The 16,503-nt window shown below is 31.3% G+C and overlaps 1 protein-coding gene across 5 annotated transcripts in view; it reads right to left on the bottom strand.

The window, feature by feature from the left end:
- LOC113383073 (disco-interacting protein 2) overlaps nt 1-16,503 on the bottom strand; it is a 267,401-nt gene that overhangs the window by 118,827 nt on the left and 132,071 nt on the right. For 2 of the 5 annotated variants that reach the window (XM_026621329.1, XM_026621327.1), the window contains exon 1: nt 12,973-13,077. The exons of the other annotated variants lie outside the window; for them this stretch is intronic. The gene's annotated coding sequence lies outside the window, so the exon portion shown is untranslated. Of the gene's footprint in view, nt 1-12,972; nt 13,078-16,503 lie in introns of those variants that run through there. 5 annotated transcript variants of the gene reach the window in all.

Here is a 16,503-nt window from a genome sequence, read left to right as displayed (position 1 = left end):
AAGATAGCGTTGCCATAACAACGTTCTATGAAGGTAGAAGCTAAAGCAAGATCTACTGCATAATAAATAGTTTACTCAAATACTCATTACATCCATAGTAATCCTCTCCCGTTTAGATAATCTTACAGAAGGCAGGTTTGAATTTAAAATGAGATAAAACAAAAATCTAACAATAAAATCAGTTCTCGGTTCAAAGAGTTGCACAATAAAAGAGATAACTAGCAAAAATAACTCGAGCTGTGCAGGCAGCAGCAGTCAATTACGATGGACGATTTTTTTACTCTATCTGGAACTTCTTTTTGTACGAAGAAGTCCGCTCCGCTTGTTTACGATTCAGTTCACAGTAATTTAGCGGTCGGATCCGTGATTTTGTCTCGCGATAGTTTTACATGTGGATGTGGAAGTCACCGGGTAAATTTAAAACAAGGAATTGCTGGTTAAGTTGATTAGATTTGGTCTTATGGCAACTGGATTTCGTAGAAAAGACGAGACGAGTTTGGTTACCGGAGAAACAGACAACAGTTGCAAATGTTGATTACTTTCATAGCGCACTGATAAAGATTTAGACTGATTCGAATTGATGCATATAGGTTTTTCCGAAAACAGGTATTATAATGGTTGTTTCAATATCAAACTCTTCATTCTTCTTAATTCTTTGAAAACAACATTTTAAGGAAGTGGGAATACCGCGATTTTGTCTCGCAATAGCTTTACATGTGGGTGTGGAAGTCACCGGGTAATTTTTAAACAAACTAGTGGTACTTCCCTTACCAAAAATTATTTTTTTTTTAAAGATTAACATTTTTGAAAAAAAAATACTCTGAAAAAATTAGATTCTGAAAAACATATATATAAATGAAAAACGTTTTTGAGACCAACATAAAAAAATATTTTAAAGTTCTATAAAATAAAATCCACACAATAAAATAATATGTGCAATGAATTATTAGATGTTACCAAAGTATTATGCATTAAGTGTACTTATATTTTTTTAAATTATATGTTAGAATTCAAATTCAATATTAGTAAATTTTTAAGTTATAAAATTATAAGTGTAATGTTATAAATAAACAAAAACAAAAATTAAATTAATAATATAAATTAATTAATTAATTAATTGAAAAAATTAAATAAATGCACGTATAATGTTACTTCGAAGGGGTAACAGTATCAGTGGTAAAACGTATAAAAAATTGTTATAGATGGCATAAAATTGTATCTGTATAAATAATTTATATTTAATTACTAAATTACATAACTTAAAATTTGATATGTTAATATGTAATACATATACCAAATTCTTGTTCAATCCCATATTCAAGTAGTAGTACGGAATATTAATGTTGATTCAAATTGGCATATACAGTTCTCTTCCAACAAGAGGTATTTGCTAATATGAAGTTCCTAATTCTTCTTAATTTTTTGGTAGTCACTTTGATTAGATTTGGCTTGATGACAACTGGTTTAGTAAAAAAGTAGAGACAAGTTTCGTTATCGAAATAACAGACAGTTGATAATTTTGAAAGTTTATTCATAGTTAATAAACATCGATTCAAAGATGCTGGGCAATTGGAGGTGCTCTTTTGATTTTTCTAATATCAAGTATTTAATTCTTTTGATAATCTAAAACATTTTGAGAAAGTCGAAAACCATGACTTATTAAACTTGGCTACTTATATAGCAAATGCATTCATGGAGAAGTTTAGAGTTTTGGATATGCCTGAAAAACAGGTTAAAGTATGTAAATATCCATATTATATTATAAATATTAATATTCATAGGCGATTTTAATTATCGAATTTATAGGCCCAATTTACCAACGAAATTTAACACATTTATTATTATATTCATACCCTCCTGATTTTTGTCAAAAAAATATCTGCTAATATGTTTTAAAAATTGATGTTGCTTCTGCTCTTGACTGGGGCTTCAAATTAAAAGCCAATAGCTCTAGCCATTGATCCATGAGCTCGCAACTTCAAGTTAAAAAGGTTTCAAATCTAATAAAATTACGACTGATGCTCTGTCAATACATTTTTCCATGTCAACAATTATAAATAATGATAGGTTTAGTAATGAGTAAAATTCTTGCATAAAATATATAAAGTAATCCAGCTTCCGTCATACTTCAAAGGTACATCAATCGGCTCATCGCAACGATCGTGACTGTATCGCTCGATCGAATCGAAAAAGCAACGAGAGCCAACTAGACGCACGATCCTAGGGGAGACCGGGGTAATAGACACATCTTTGGCATCAATCATAATAATCTGGAAATTATCAATGCTAGAAGCATGGGATTTTTAAACAAAACTACACTAACAATCGTGCTGATCGGTTTTTAAGGTAAAGATCGACCAGAACATTTTTTCGTAATTGAATGTTCGACGATTTTAATGAAGCTGTGAATAGTGCTCATGGCTTTAACAGACAGTCTAAAATATTATAGGCTTTGAACTAGGTATGACTTATACAAAAGATATATATATATAATAGCTCGTCTAATGACCATTATTTTAATTCCTCATTATTCAATTTTTTTGCTTATTAAGTTACGTTACATTTCTCGACCATATACATGAAAAAAGTATCAAATTCATTCTTCAAATAGTGATTTATACGATTTTTGTATACAGACTCGATCAGAGTTACTTTTTTATGCAAACGGAATCTGTTATCATTAGGTGAAATATTTTTATCTAAGGCACAGAACCTTAGATAAATTATTGCTCATTTCCAATACAAAGCATTCCCATGCCTTTAAAAATTAATTTTGCCTTTATTTTCCAGTATAAATAATGTTTCAAATCTTAAGATCTATTAAAGCTTGATATAATTAAAATGTTAAGATCGAACTACTTTCGTATTGAATTTCAATTTATAATAAAAAGAATTCCATAAACGATCAATAGAAATTTGTTCTTATGATGATTTAGTTCGTAATATGATCATATTTCAATAGTTCGTTTAAGGAATTCGTTTTTTGGTTCAAATTCATTTTTTGGCAAAAACTACCCCAAGAAGTTGAAAATGAAAATTCAGCATAATTCCATAGTCGACTGAAACTTCATATTAACATAATTTAAATGATACAACCTATTGGTGCAACTCTAAAATATTATAGTGATAGTAACGATCAAAGAACACACCAAAGTCTATAAATATGTCCTCAATTAATGTTTCGATTTTTATTACCGAAACAGCATGTAAAGCTATATAAAGTTCATTAAAGAAACCATAAAATTAAAAACGTACTAAAATTAACAGCAGGCCAACCGTTCTGTACTCAAACTACTAAAAAACTTTTCTATTTCATTCACTATTTATTCAATCTATAAAACTAGAAGAACACTAAAAATAGCAGAGTAGTTAAAACGGCATAAATTAAAGTTCAAGTGCCTCTCTCGACCGGTCTCCCCTATTAACCGATAGCTCTTCGTGTAATATTACCCCTTCTTCTCGTTCTACGCGCGGAGTTCATCCGAGCGTTTGCGGTTTTAATAGTAATTGCTTTCGTGATCCTATAACACGCGGGCACCCGTAGCGCGCCTCGCTTTTTATCAACTCGATTAGAACGATTCTAAAACTATCAAACGAAAATCAAAGATAACACATTCTTGATAAATTCATATGCTTATTATCTCAATAAATCTAGCAGAAATCACATACTAGTATAAGATAGTTTCAAAACTAGTGACCACGGGCAAAGAAATACAAATTGCAATAGGCGCTGACAACATATAAAATACTGATGCAACTGTTGGATCTTTAACGCCAACTAAATTTCAATTATATTAGTCATTGAGTCTCCGCCCAAATTGATGGTAGTTACAAGCTTATGTATTAACCCTATAGTAAAAGCAACATTTCTTCACAATAATTAAGTTCATACTTCAACCTAATACCCAGACACGGTGATTCTATTATAGATAAACCCAACAATTGTAAATTAAAATCATATCTACAATTATTATCGAAAACCAATAAACATGCCAATAAAACACCAGCTCAAAATGATCCTTAAATGTCGCTATCACCATATTAGTAAAGGATTAGGCAACACCCATCAAAGAATTCTCTTCCGCAATTGCGTAATAATCGTAGTACACTATATCAGCAAATAGTTCTGCGACACGAACAATAGTAAATATATCATCTGGTTAAACGCAGACTTGTCAGTTGATATCTACTAGATCGTAAAACATATTTTGCAAACCAAACAAGAAATTCCAAATGTGGCTTTTAAGAGAAGAGCTGGCGGAAATTGTTAGATGGATGTGGAGTCTGAATCGTCATACTGTTTTTGAACTTGCAGGAAATTAAAATGTGTGAAAAGAACTAACAGATTGCAGTAGTAATAAATATATTTATATGCAATCGTTAAATTGCTGATGTGGAAGCATAGTTCTAAATATTATTTTGTAAAGTGATTTTTTGGAAATTAAAATTAAATCATACAAATCGAATGCTTAGTTCTCTCAAAAACTACGGAGCTGAACTGCCGTTTTTGCATATTTAGCTCCGTATCTCCGAAACAGCTAAACCTGCCTTTGCCAAAATCCAATCACCACATCTCCCTATCAATAGAAATCGAATGTTTTCCGAACCATTCAAATCGGTTGAACCGTGCGCCCGAAAACGTAGACGAAAAATAGTTTCCATATATACATATAAACACGCACACAAACACACACGCATCCATTTTTTAAGGTATGCCAAAATGTTCAAAAACCTCAGAAAAACGTAAAGATATACAAAAATTTCCATTTTCGATTTTTTTGCGATTACTATTACTTACCCTGTGGGAAGTTAATTATAATAATATGATTACTAAAGCTTGCCCAAAAATTTCTGCAGATTTGGTGTTATTTTAAATTTAGTCATGAACTAATATGGTATATGGAAAATATAGCAAATAAAAATGTGTTATATTTATATAAATTTCCATTCCAAAGCAATTTCCGACTCCACTATTATTTCTAAGGTGATGGGTAAGATTTAGATATTTCTTACCCATAGTGAAAGTGAAGTGAGATCCAGCGTGATCTATCTGATATACAAAAAACTCAATCATTCTAAGGCACGATATGGAAACAGACTAAAATATCATATAACATAATACGACGGTAAACTGCTTTTAAATATATATTAAATAAAATAATATTGAATATACCATTTCACGATCGCCTAATGGGCGGTATATTCTGGAGATTAAAAAGCTGCATATTTGCAGATTAAAAAATTGTTTGTTCTTGTACTGTAAATTATTTGAATGTTTTGGATTATAAACTTAGTTGATAACTAATAATAAGCTGATTATCTGATATATCCCAACTAGTTTACAAGAGTGCATTAAGTAATGTTTATAAACTTATAGAAAATTCTAAAATACCTTATACAGTAAGACTAAACCCTCCAAAAATCTTAATCCTTCATAAATGGTGATATTTCTTCGAGTTTGCACATATTTTTAATTTTACATATGGTAAGTTATAGTAATCGTAAAAAAAATCGAGAATGAAAATTTTTATAAATCTAATCGAAAATCTTTATATAAATTTTATAAATTGATTACTGATTTTTTTCCCTTTATGTTTAATTCTGGTACGGAAAGATCCATAAATTTGCCTTAAGACACCACTAGCATTTATATATTTTACTACACGATATAATTGCTATTTTCTGAATAATTCCCAACAATATCAATTGTTAATTTCCCTCGATGCATTATTGACGGTGCTTAGCTGGTGATATTAAATTTAATTAATTTGCGAGAGACTCGGTTTCAGGACGCGGTCTTTGGCGGAAGATTCCCGTTGTGCTGCGCATAGTTTAATACTGCCGCTTGTACAGTTCTGTTCTTGATGCCGAAGTTCATAGTTTGTTCGCCGAAACACTGCACAACTAATTGTTTTGCAGAAAATTTATCAATAACAACTATATGCATATATCTTACTTGCTTATCCGCAATGTTTGACGCTGAATTCGGAGCAGAATGGGTTTTGTAGTAACCAGCACGTTGATAGCTGCAGAAGGATATAATTGACTCATCCTATTTTCATATAAACCGAATTATGGTAATACATTTTATTTTTGGCTTGCTGGATTTTCGTTGATTTCCAGGAATTTGTACATATTTCGATACTCTGAAATAGGCTCTTTGCTGTTTTGACAAATTTCATTTACCATGATATAATATTAATGAAAATGAAAATATTATTTCACCTCGCGCCAAGGCAAAACTAATTAAAATTACTTGATATGACCATTAATATGTTTCTCCATATAAACTGTACATTATGCATTCAGCCGAATTAGAAATTAAAATATTCAACTCATTCGTCCATGAATGATAAAACGTATGTGAAATGTAATAACATCATATATTACTGTATGGTGACTAATTAAACCGTAATGATGGAAATGTATGAATACCTGAAACGTATATAGCAAATAATTTGAATAGAGTAAAGTAAAACTAAAGGTAACATTATATGTTGCGTAAAGCTGGTCAAAGGTAGAAAGGACCATCGCCATAAGTAAAATTACGAATTTACAGAGAAAAAGATGTTTATCACTTTGATCAGCTTTGATTCTTACGAGGGTTATAAACGGCAATATTTAAAAATTCTAAGTATTTTCATTTGTTGTTAGTGTTACAAATTCACTATCAAGCTGCAGTTTTTTTCAGAAAAATATCTTCAAATAACTCATAGAAACAGAATTGCAAATTGCTCTAATGACCAATATATTTGGCCCACCCTGATATACATTTTGTGTAAAGCTGAGCGATCAAAACTACGGTAAAATCGTTGGAACATCAGGGCGAAACCCAGGGAAAAGCTACCATACTTCAAGGGTAATCAATTATTTAATTTCGTAATTTATTATTATAGTTTATAATAATCTCTTTTGAGAGGGAACCATGATTCGAGTTAATCGAGCGTTCGCACCATGAAATAAGGCAATTCGCACACGATATGTATGCTCCGACGCGCGGCCTAAGAAAGGTCACAGAAGTTGAAGGCATTTAAGCATCGCGGAGGTGCAAGCAAAATCATACCGTTTACAAGCAGATAATATTTTCCCAGTCGAAAGCAATTAACATTAATGGATGGTAATAGTGAGGATAGCATATCATGAAGTATGTAGTAAGATTCGTGATATTTAGTGAAGCCAAAATATACAAAGATAATACTTGTAAACTAAGATGTTTTGAAACTAAAGCACTGATTTTTATTTAATCCTAAAATAAAGCATTCAATTCAATCTAAATATTTGGAAAAGAAAATCACAGAATCTGAATATTTCGACATCATTTGTAAGATCCTCAATATCTCGTGTGTAGTCAACAAAAAAAGCACAAAATTATTTATATCATTAATTATCATTATCTATATAAAAAATTGGTGAAGGAAAAAAGGACATCTAAATATTTGGACGTCATCCATAAGGATCACAACTTCTCATGTGCAGTGGACAGAAAATATCAGAAATTTATTTTGATCTTTAAGAATGTTTATCAATCACAACATTATGATTAAGCATTAAGCAGCTATTTCGCCTCATATGTCGACATTTCATTGTTTTTAAGAAAAGCTTTCGCTTGAATGACAAAAAGACACCAACAGCACACAATATTTTCTGTCTGCAAGAAATTGCATGGAATTGTATTTTCAAATCGATATCCCCATACTTGCATAACTGTATTATAAGATTTATAAACAGATCCGTTCAAGACACAACCATAACTCATGCAGCATTTTAGATATCCGTATCTCCTAAAAGTGATTTGTCAAAATGCTGAGAATATGTAATGTAACACCTTATCAAGTACTGGGGGTTCCACTTGGCAATAAACTATCAGCTCACAATAAATTATAGCACCTACATATATAAAGGAGTAATGAACTATTTGGTACATATGTCTGGTAATAAATATTGTTTTCTGTATATGCTTGAATTGATCAACACATTCCGAGTTAGCGGATAATCGAAATATTGTCAATAAATTATATGGAGCATGATTTATACTGATGACCAGTATGAACTGGAAACCAAACTCCTTGAACCCTGTCGAAATACCAATGGAAATAGTATTAACATAAGTTGTCATACAAATGTAAAGAAAGAAATTTCTACATCATATTTTTGGTGTCAGAAGTTGTTACCAGATCCCATACCCATCTCATACACCCTGTTATCAAGCAGTAGTGATCTCAATCTAAAATATCTGTAGATGGAAAAATGTTTCCAACAAAGATGCCCTGACCCGGCAATGCTGCATCAAATTAAAATCTTCATTATTATTATAAAACTCTCTTGCTATTTCGAGTATAGTCGATTTTCATGCACTAATTGCAAAAACAACAACTAGTTAAATTATACGAATTGCGTACTTTGACCGACAATCAACGAAGCATGAAAAATATTAATAAGCATCCGCCATAAATTGGATGTTATTAAAAAATTTCAAGGCCGATTTTGTAATAGACAATTGATCAATGAGGCAGCAACATCATGAAAAATATAATCGAATTTGTATCCTTTTATTATTTCAAAATTGTAAGAAAGTTTTCGTGATAAAGTATTTTTCGCCTAAATATGATGTTAGAAGCGCAAATCAGATGGGAGCACGTTTTTTAATTGTAATAAACCATTTAAAACCGAATTTTACGTTTTCCATAGATTTACCACATTTTTCATTAATTTTAAAATAAGTATTGTCATGTTCATATAAAACTAGCTCCAGTCAATATGAGCGAAAAATTGGTAATAAACGCCCAAGTTTTAAATATTGCGCCACGATTCACCCCCACCCGGCTACAATAAATTTCTACTGGGGATCACAATTACTTACAAAAAGTATAAAACCAAATCATTTATCTGTTCATTAAATAAAAAACATACTGCAGTTGGTTGAAATATGAACTAGGAAATTGTCCATAAAATATGTTTGCATAAGAACAGCAAATCGAACATTTCCCCATGTCCAAGTAATAGTAAAACAATGAACGCGATTAAACGGTAAACTGCAAAGGTCACGGAATCTACACGGTGAGAGCTATCTAAACAATTTTCTTATATAAATTAATTGACAGTTAAGATTACAAAATCAGATTATCTATTGGTATTGTGTTCCGAGCAAAAACACAGATATGAATTCGTGTAACTTTACGAAATTAATTGCAAAAGTAAAGTTGCAATTTTATAAGGTCAATCCGCCTGCCGTGCCGACAGGTATTATACATTTCTGATTACGTAAATGATATCTACTATCAAGATACAAACATAGTAGATAATTAAGTGAAACTTTCGTAAAGATCAGGCCAATATAATACAATGAAATTTGTTTTAATGCACAGTTGGATTCGAACGAGGAGAAAATAATTATGAACAACAGCGAGATTATAGTTTTATTATAAAATTAAGTATAAGCTGGGATAAGTTTTTTCTAGTGCGCTGATAACAGCATATAGTAAAATAATTTAATTTGGTTTGACAAGCTGTCAAATATTAAAAGATCAAATAATAGTACTGTTAACATAAACCTATAACGCAGATTTTATGTTATAGGATAATGTCAATAACTTCGATTTTTTGTATAAATTAAAATAAACAAAAATGTAGTACTGAAGGGATATGAAGAATAGAATTCTCCGAAATGTATTTATATCATCTCTATATTATGTTACTAAAAATATCAGTCTTGTAATATAGAAGTGGTATGACTTTAACCAGCAATAGTTTAGAAACATAATCAAAAAAATTAAAATGATTTTTCTTTAAAAGCAAAATCAACAACGAATTCTATTTAACAAGACCATGAAATAAAAAAATAAATTAGATACACTTAAAATCTTACCATATGTTGTGTTAAGGGCGTATGTTATTCTACGATGTAAAAATGTACTCACCTAGAAAGAAACAAAAAAAAACATTAATATTATATAATTACTCATTTTAATAAACACTTATTTAAATATTTTAAATATATTTTAAATATATTTTAAAATGCTAAGTCTGACTGCATAAATTATATACAGATTATATTACGATCACTATAAATTATATTTATTATATTATCATTTTTTATTATGAACATGAATATGGTCATGTGTTAAGTAGGTAAGGTTCTCTTATGATAATATGCAAATATATTCAGATTTGATGAATAATAAATTTAAAAGATTATAAAATTCATATATATATATATATATATATATATATATATATATATATATATATATATATATATATATTGAATGATTTTCTAGTAAAACCTGCAATTATTGATTGCATAATAGGTAAAAACAAATTAATAAAAATGTGTAAAAATAAATGTTTGAACAATGTCATAATAAGAGAACACATAAGTTTACAGATGGAATTATTTGAATACAATAAATCTAATACAAATCCGATTCAATTTTCAGTAACGTCATATTTTTCACTAATATTATTACACAATAAAAAGCAAAGTTCTAGTAAATACTAATGAGCAATTAATATTATTATTACCATGGAATAATAAATTTGATATATAATCATATTTGTAAAATTTAAATACATGCGAAACTCAAAAAGATCAAGATAATTTAAATATGTTAAATAATTTAATATAGAACATGGAATTAATTCAACATAGAACAACTTTGATATTATTTGATATGATTTTTAATTATAAAATTACAGTTCTAGATATTATAGCAAAATAAAAATATATTTATCTATATAACCTCTTGTACAAAAATCAAATAAAATATACATGTACATAAAACCGAGCAATAATACTTTCTGAAACGTTTTACGATCGGATATGAAAAATCAAAAGATCGGCCATATAAAAGAAATAATGCTAATAAAAATCCTCAATCTTAAGAAAAAACAGTATTTGATATACATTGAAATAAATTCTCCCATGTCTATAGAATAAAAAAAATAAGAAAGTAAAATATTTTAGTCCAATCTAACAATTTTGATTTTTTAAACTTGATATATTTGATAATCTTTAATTGCAGCTCTTCGAACATTTTTTTATTTTGAAAGGTTATCTATTAAAAATATGTACTAAATGTACTAAATATGTACTAAATTTAATTAAGATAGCAAAATGACACAATAACCCAAAAATAACAAAAAAAATCTAATAAATTTTATTCACAATTAGTTCATCAGGATTGCTCGAATGAAATGCATTTGAGCTGATTGTGAATGAAATGAAAAATATGAAAAAACTTCAATTCATAAAGAATGATTAAACCTGCTTATAATTAATGTCATCATTGAGAAACATTAAGGATTAACCCTAATACAATTAAGGTTTAAGATTTTATTAAAAAATATTATTAATGTCTATAAAGCAAGACATTGAGAAATTAATTTAATAATATTGAATTTTAAAAGAAAAATCCAGTGGTTTACCTTTTATGAATATACTGGATTATATCTAAATTAAGTTTTGGTATTATAAAGAAAAAAACTATAATGTATATATATATATTACAATTATAAATATAGCACATTACACAGATGAAAAAAAAAGTTATTTAAGAACTACCATTTTGTAATCCAAATATTACCTCAAATAGAAATTTTATCGAAGCATTGATTTTAATCATTTACTTTCAATAAACTTCCTTCGACAACGGAAAATTATCATACCGATATTAAATATTAATTATATAATTTGCAATGTTTTTATTTCACTATGGAGGAATACCTCGGCAGCATTTTGCACAAGAAATACATACTTCTCGCAAGAAGACTGAAAGACGTGAAAGAATTCTACAGTGGTTTGCAGAAGAAGGAAGTAAGTTTTTACTTAAGTCTATTATTATATTTAATAGTTTTGTGCAAAAACGTGGAAATGAAAATTATATGTATTAAATTGTTGAAATAACAAATTATTAAGATGTATTTTTGTTTTTAGAAGGTTGAGAAGGCTTAAAATTACCAATTCGATTGAAATCACCTATTTCATATACAATAGGCGTTTTTAATTCGTATTTAACTTTTAATATTAAATACTAGAATTTCAAATAAAACATACGAGTTTTAGCCACATTTGAATATGTTGTTTTAATAAAGTACCTTACATAAATTCTTCGCTCATGCGAAATTTATAAAATAGTTTATTTTCAATTCTACTTTTAATTAAACATTTTTTCGAATTCAATAATGTCATAAAGGTATGACGGAATTAAAGTAAACATGTTTTTATGTTTTTAAAAACGTACTATAAAATCGCTGGCAAATTCGATGCACATCGCTTTGTTATAAATATAATACAATAAAAAAGTTCTATGAACAAAGGTATGTTTTTATGTGTTTTATTAATTTCCGTTCTACTTCAAATAAATCTGAACGCAAGTAACACGCTTCACATATCCTGAATGAAATTTGGAATAATGGATTTGACATTGAACCTGATTTATATGCACAAATACTGAAAATACAGAAAACTCAGAGAACTATTTATTTGCTTACATAAAATATTCAGAGCAATGTTATTGAAGTATTTTCTATATCTGCACATAATACAATGTAAATAACAATAAAGTGTTTTCTCTGCCAGCTGACAAGATAGTAAGATAGCAATTCTTAAATTCCCATGTCATATCTGACACAATTTCCACATAATTTTTCTTGACAGGAAAATATTCTTTCTAATGTCAAGTGTAATGTGAATTTATCATACTAAATAAAAATATAGCGCTATTGTAAGTACTGGCGATTATAATCAGTACATCGTTTATGTTAATACTCCTTCACTTTACATAATATTATGATAATATTGACCCAATACTTATGCCTTTCACTCCCTCAACATTGTAGAAAACTGTGGGAAATTATATAGAGCATAATTTCAAATAAATCGGTTTCAAGTAAATGTTAGTGCACCCGATATAGGTAACGGCTAAAGTTGTCCAAATACACTGAAACTTTTATCTAAATTAAATGTTTACTTACTCAGTCTAGATTTGTTCCTCCGCAAAGTAGCAGGCGCTCGATGCAGGCCCCTCGGTAAATAAGTCACAGTGGATTTTCTCCGCCGGACTTGTCTACGTTTTGGCACTGGTGAAATACCTATAACCGGTAAAGAAATCGCTCCTTCGATTGATTCGTCAATCGCTGAATATTCAGGAGAAGGCGAACGACTCCTTGCTTCAAAGAAATCAGAGTTCCTTAGTACGCGGCACCGATGCTGCAGATTAGAACTCGCAGTTGAAAAACTCCAACCGCCCGACGGTGTTGGAGACAAAGATAAAGACGAAATACTGCGATCTAAATCATTCGCTATTTTACTAACATGAGCAGGAGTAAAATCTACACTCTCCGATAACGATAACTCATCCAATTTGTCCTGTAAAGTTCTATCCAACCTCAAAAAGTCACTCGATGGAAACTGATAAAAATCATCATCGATCGGAAAATCGGCCAGCCTTGACATTCGACCACTTTCTGGTGTATCAGATGCACATTCGCCGGCGGATATACATTCATATAATCCTTCGTCGGTATCGGTATCAGGTGCAACCGGATTTATAGGAACGTCCCTCACCTCGGGCAAAACGTTTGCGAAAGACGGTTTTCTTCGCGCCGTTGGATCACGTTTTTCTGGTGCTACGAATATCATTGGATCTAATCGTAAAGCGGCCAGTGATCGTGGCGGCCGATTGACGACTACTTGATACATTCTATCATCTGCCTTCGCCCGAGGCCTTCGTCTCTTTGATCTGGTACTGCTACGTCTGAGAGCCACTGGTCTAGCTTCCGAAGCTCCGCTGGTCCTTTTGAAATATCCATCGCGACTCACCGATGGTTTCGGCTTAGGTCGTTTCGTTTTCTTAAAGAAACCTCCAGCTGATTGTGCTGGAAAAGCTCCGTTCGTAGGTGAAAATTCTGTTAGTTTTGGAATTGATAATGAAAATCCTGAATCTTTACTAGAAAACACTCTTTGAGATGACGTAGCACTGCTTTCCTGCGCTGAATCAGATAAAGCTCTAATAACAGTGGCACGTGGTAATTGTTTTTGTAATCCATTTGTCACAGGAGATTCATCTTTATTGCCTTTCAAAGCGCTGTCTAAAGATAGATGGGTTGTTCGAAGAGCAACTGAACTAGCAGTGGGAGGACGAGGGAGTTCCAGACTTCGGGGTGCCATGGCTAAAGGTGCTTCCATCCATATTCTTCCTAAACTAACCGATAGAGCACACAAATCATCGCCCTTGTTTGCCTGCGAAGGCCTAGAATCTCTTCGCCGAGGTGGTTCTGGAGATCTTTCGGCTGTTATAATTTCACGCTGCATTTGCTCTTGTCTGTCTTCATACGTCCGCATCTTCGTGCGAACCGCTGGGACAGGCATATCTTCAGATGCTGGTACGTGAATTATAATTTTCTCCCTGCAACCCATCTTGATGCGGGCCTCTCGTGGTTTTGCCCATTGATCCCAATGCAGAAGAGCTGATGGACCTGCGGGATCGAGGTCTTCCTGCGATTCCGTGACTTCCGCATGACTGTTGCTCCTACGTACGGGTTGAGACAAGCTCACTTCAGAATTTCTTTTATTCTTTTTGCGATCGTGCGAATCATAATCCACGTACTCGTTCCCTTGTTGGTGTTCATCAGTCTTTTGTTTGTTGGTTACTTTTTGCTGATCCTGAGCTTTTGTATAGATGTTTTCTGAAACAATTCTCGGTTCCGTTTCTTCAACTATCTGTATTTTTCTTTCGCCAATCCTCTCGGCCTCGAGTTCACGGTTAGCCGCATCAATCTTCTGCAGTTGCTGCTTCTTCTTGCCGCGATCCAGATAATTTTTGCGAATAGATATCCGCTTAAAAGAATCGCTTCGTTTGAAAGACTGCTCTTTGTCCTTTTTCTTCCGACCGCCGCCCATGAGGCGGCGGAGGTTTTCGAACGTGATCGGCCTCATCTTCTGCCGTCACACTCAGAATGTGACGGTTGGCATCGGGCGGCAAGGTAGGGCGCATGGCACGGCAACAGTCCTACCGCGCATCTTTAGCTGCAATAATACAAACACAAGAGTGGATTGAACGCGCGATCTATGAGATAACTGTATTGCACAATCTCTACAACTGATTTACCATTGCACACTCGGATATCACGTCATCGTTCATACTAATTCATTCGGCTGAGCAGTAGTAAGTACGAGGCTGGATTATCAAGACGAAAGCTGTGTATTTGCCACAGCGGAACTAATGGGCCGTCGATAGACGGATTCAATGCGGTTTAAATAACATCGCAGTAGTCTGAGCTCACTCCAATTGCATTTGATAAAAGAGTATCGTAAATCTAGAACGGCTATCAATGAAACGAGCGCTTTTACGAATAACCATTATTTTACGTCGATCCGAGTAACGAATGACTAAATAAGCGTCTAATAAAGCGATTAATCGTCCATCGTTTGCTGATAGTACGTGGAAGATTTTAAATTCTTTGCCGCCTTGTAATTCTGATAGGCACATGTGAATAAAATAACCGCAAAAACATTTAAACATAATAGTGGTTTCAAATGCAGGCTAGTAATACAAAATAGTGTAAGAATTCCTCTTAGACATTCTAGCATTGAGAAATATTTAGGACAAACGTTCAAAAATGAAATACACGACTAAAACTTGCTCCAAGTGCAATCGTATTTCTCGGCAATTTATTAAATTTACCGTAGGCGTTGTTAATCAAGAACAGGTCTTGCAAACAAAAAATAAGCAGGTCTATATATACATATACATATAATGCAATACATATAATGAAATTGCATCTCAATTTTGGAATAAGATTTTACGCATTGGGTGACTGCAATATTCATAAAATATATGTCTGAATAAAACTTTAGAAATTATATCGAATTATGAATCTTCAAGAAATAAAACGAATGTTTTTTAAACTTAACTTTTCTACAACAAAGTTTTAGATAATTATCCAGAGCAGTCAGTATTCTACATTGCGATGTAATAAACGCGTGATACTTATAAGTTATTAAACTCAGAGATATGCATATTACTTTACCATTAACATAACACATATTAATAAGAGATTATCAGTTGACGTATACGACATTGCAAAAAGGAATCCATTCGAGAAACAGCTTTTATTTAATTTTATAGAATTATTTAACTGTTAACTCATATTTCAAACGACATGTGTTCTGGATCAGCAGAGATCGATATATTAAACATAAATGAAATAACGGTATAACTTCGATTATTGTAAAAGATTGAGAAGTTTTCTTAGCACATTTTCAAAATTAGGATTTACGTGAAAATTTTATAATATTAATAATTTCACTTGAATCAGATTTTATTCAAATTTTCAACGTCTCAAGTTAAGCAATTTATTCGCAGTTAAGATTGTTTCCATTAAGTTCAAACATAGGATAACTTTTATACAAAGTCCTTTTTACTTTAATATGATTAAATTTATAGCCAGATAATAATTATCAACTTGTTGTTGAAAAAAAGTATGATTGTTTTATGGTAAGTT

Source organism: Ctenocephalides felis, unplaced genomic scaffold (genome assembly GCF_003426905.1).
Source record: "Ctenocephalides felis isolate EL2017-DRISC unplaced genomic scaffold, ASM342690v1 CF-g0.4_SCAFFOLD_03570, whole genome shotgun sequence".
NCBI lineage: Eukaryota > Metazoa > Arthropoda > Insecta > Siphonaptera > Pulicidae > Ctenocephalides > Ctenocephalides felis.
This window is presented reverse-complemented; position numbering and strand designations above follow the sequence as displayed.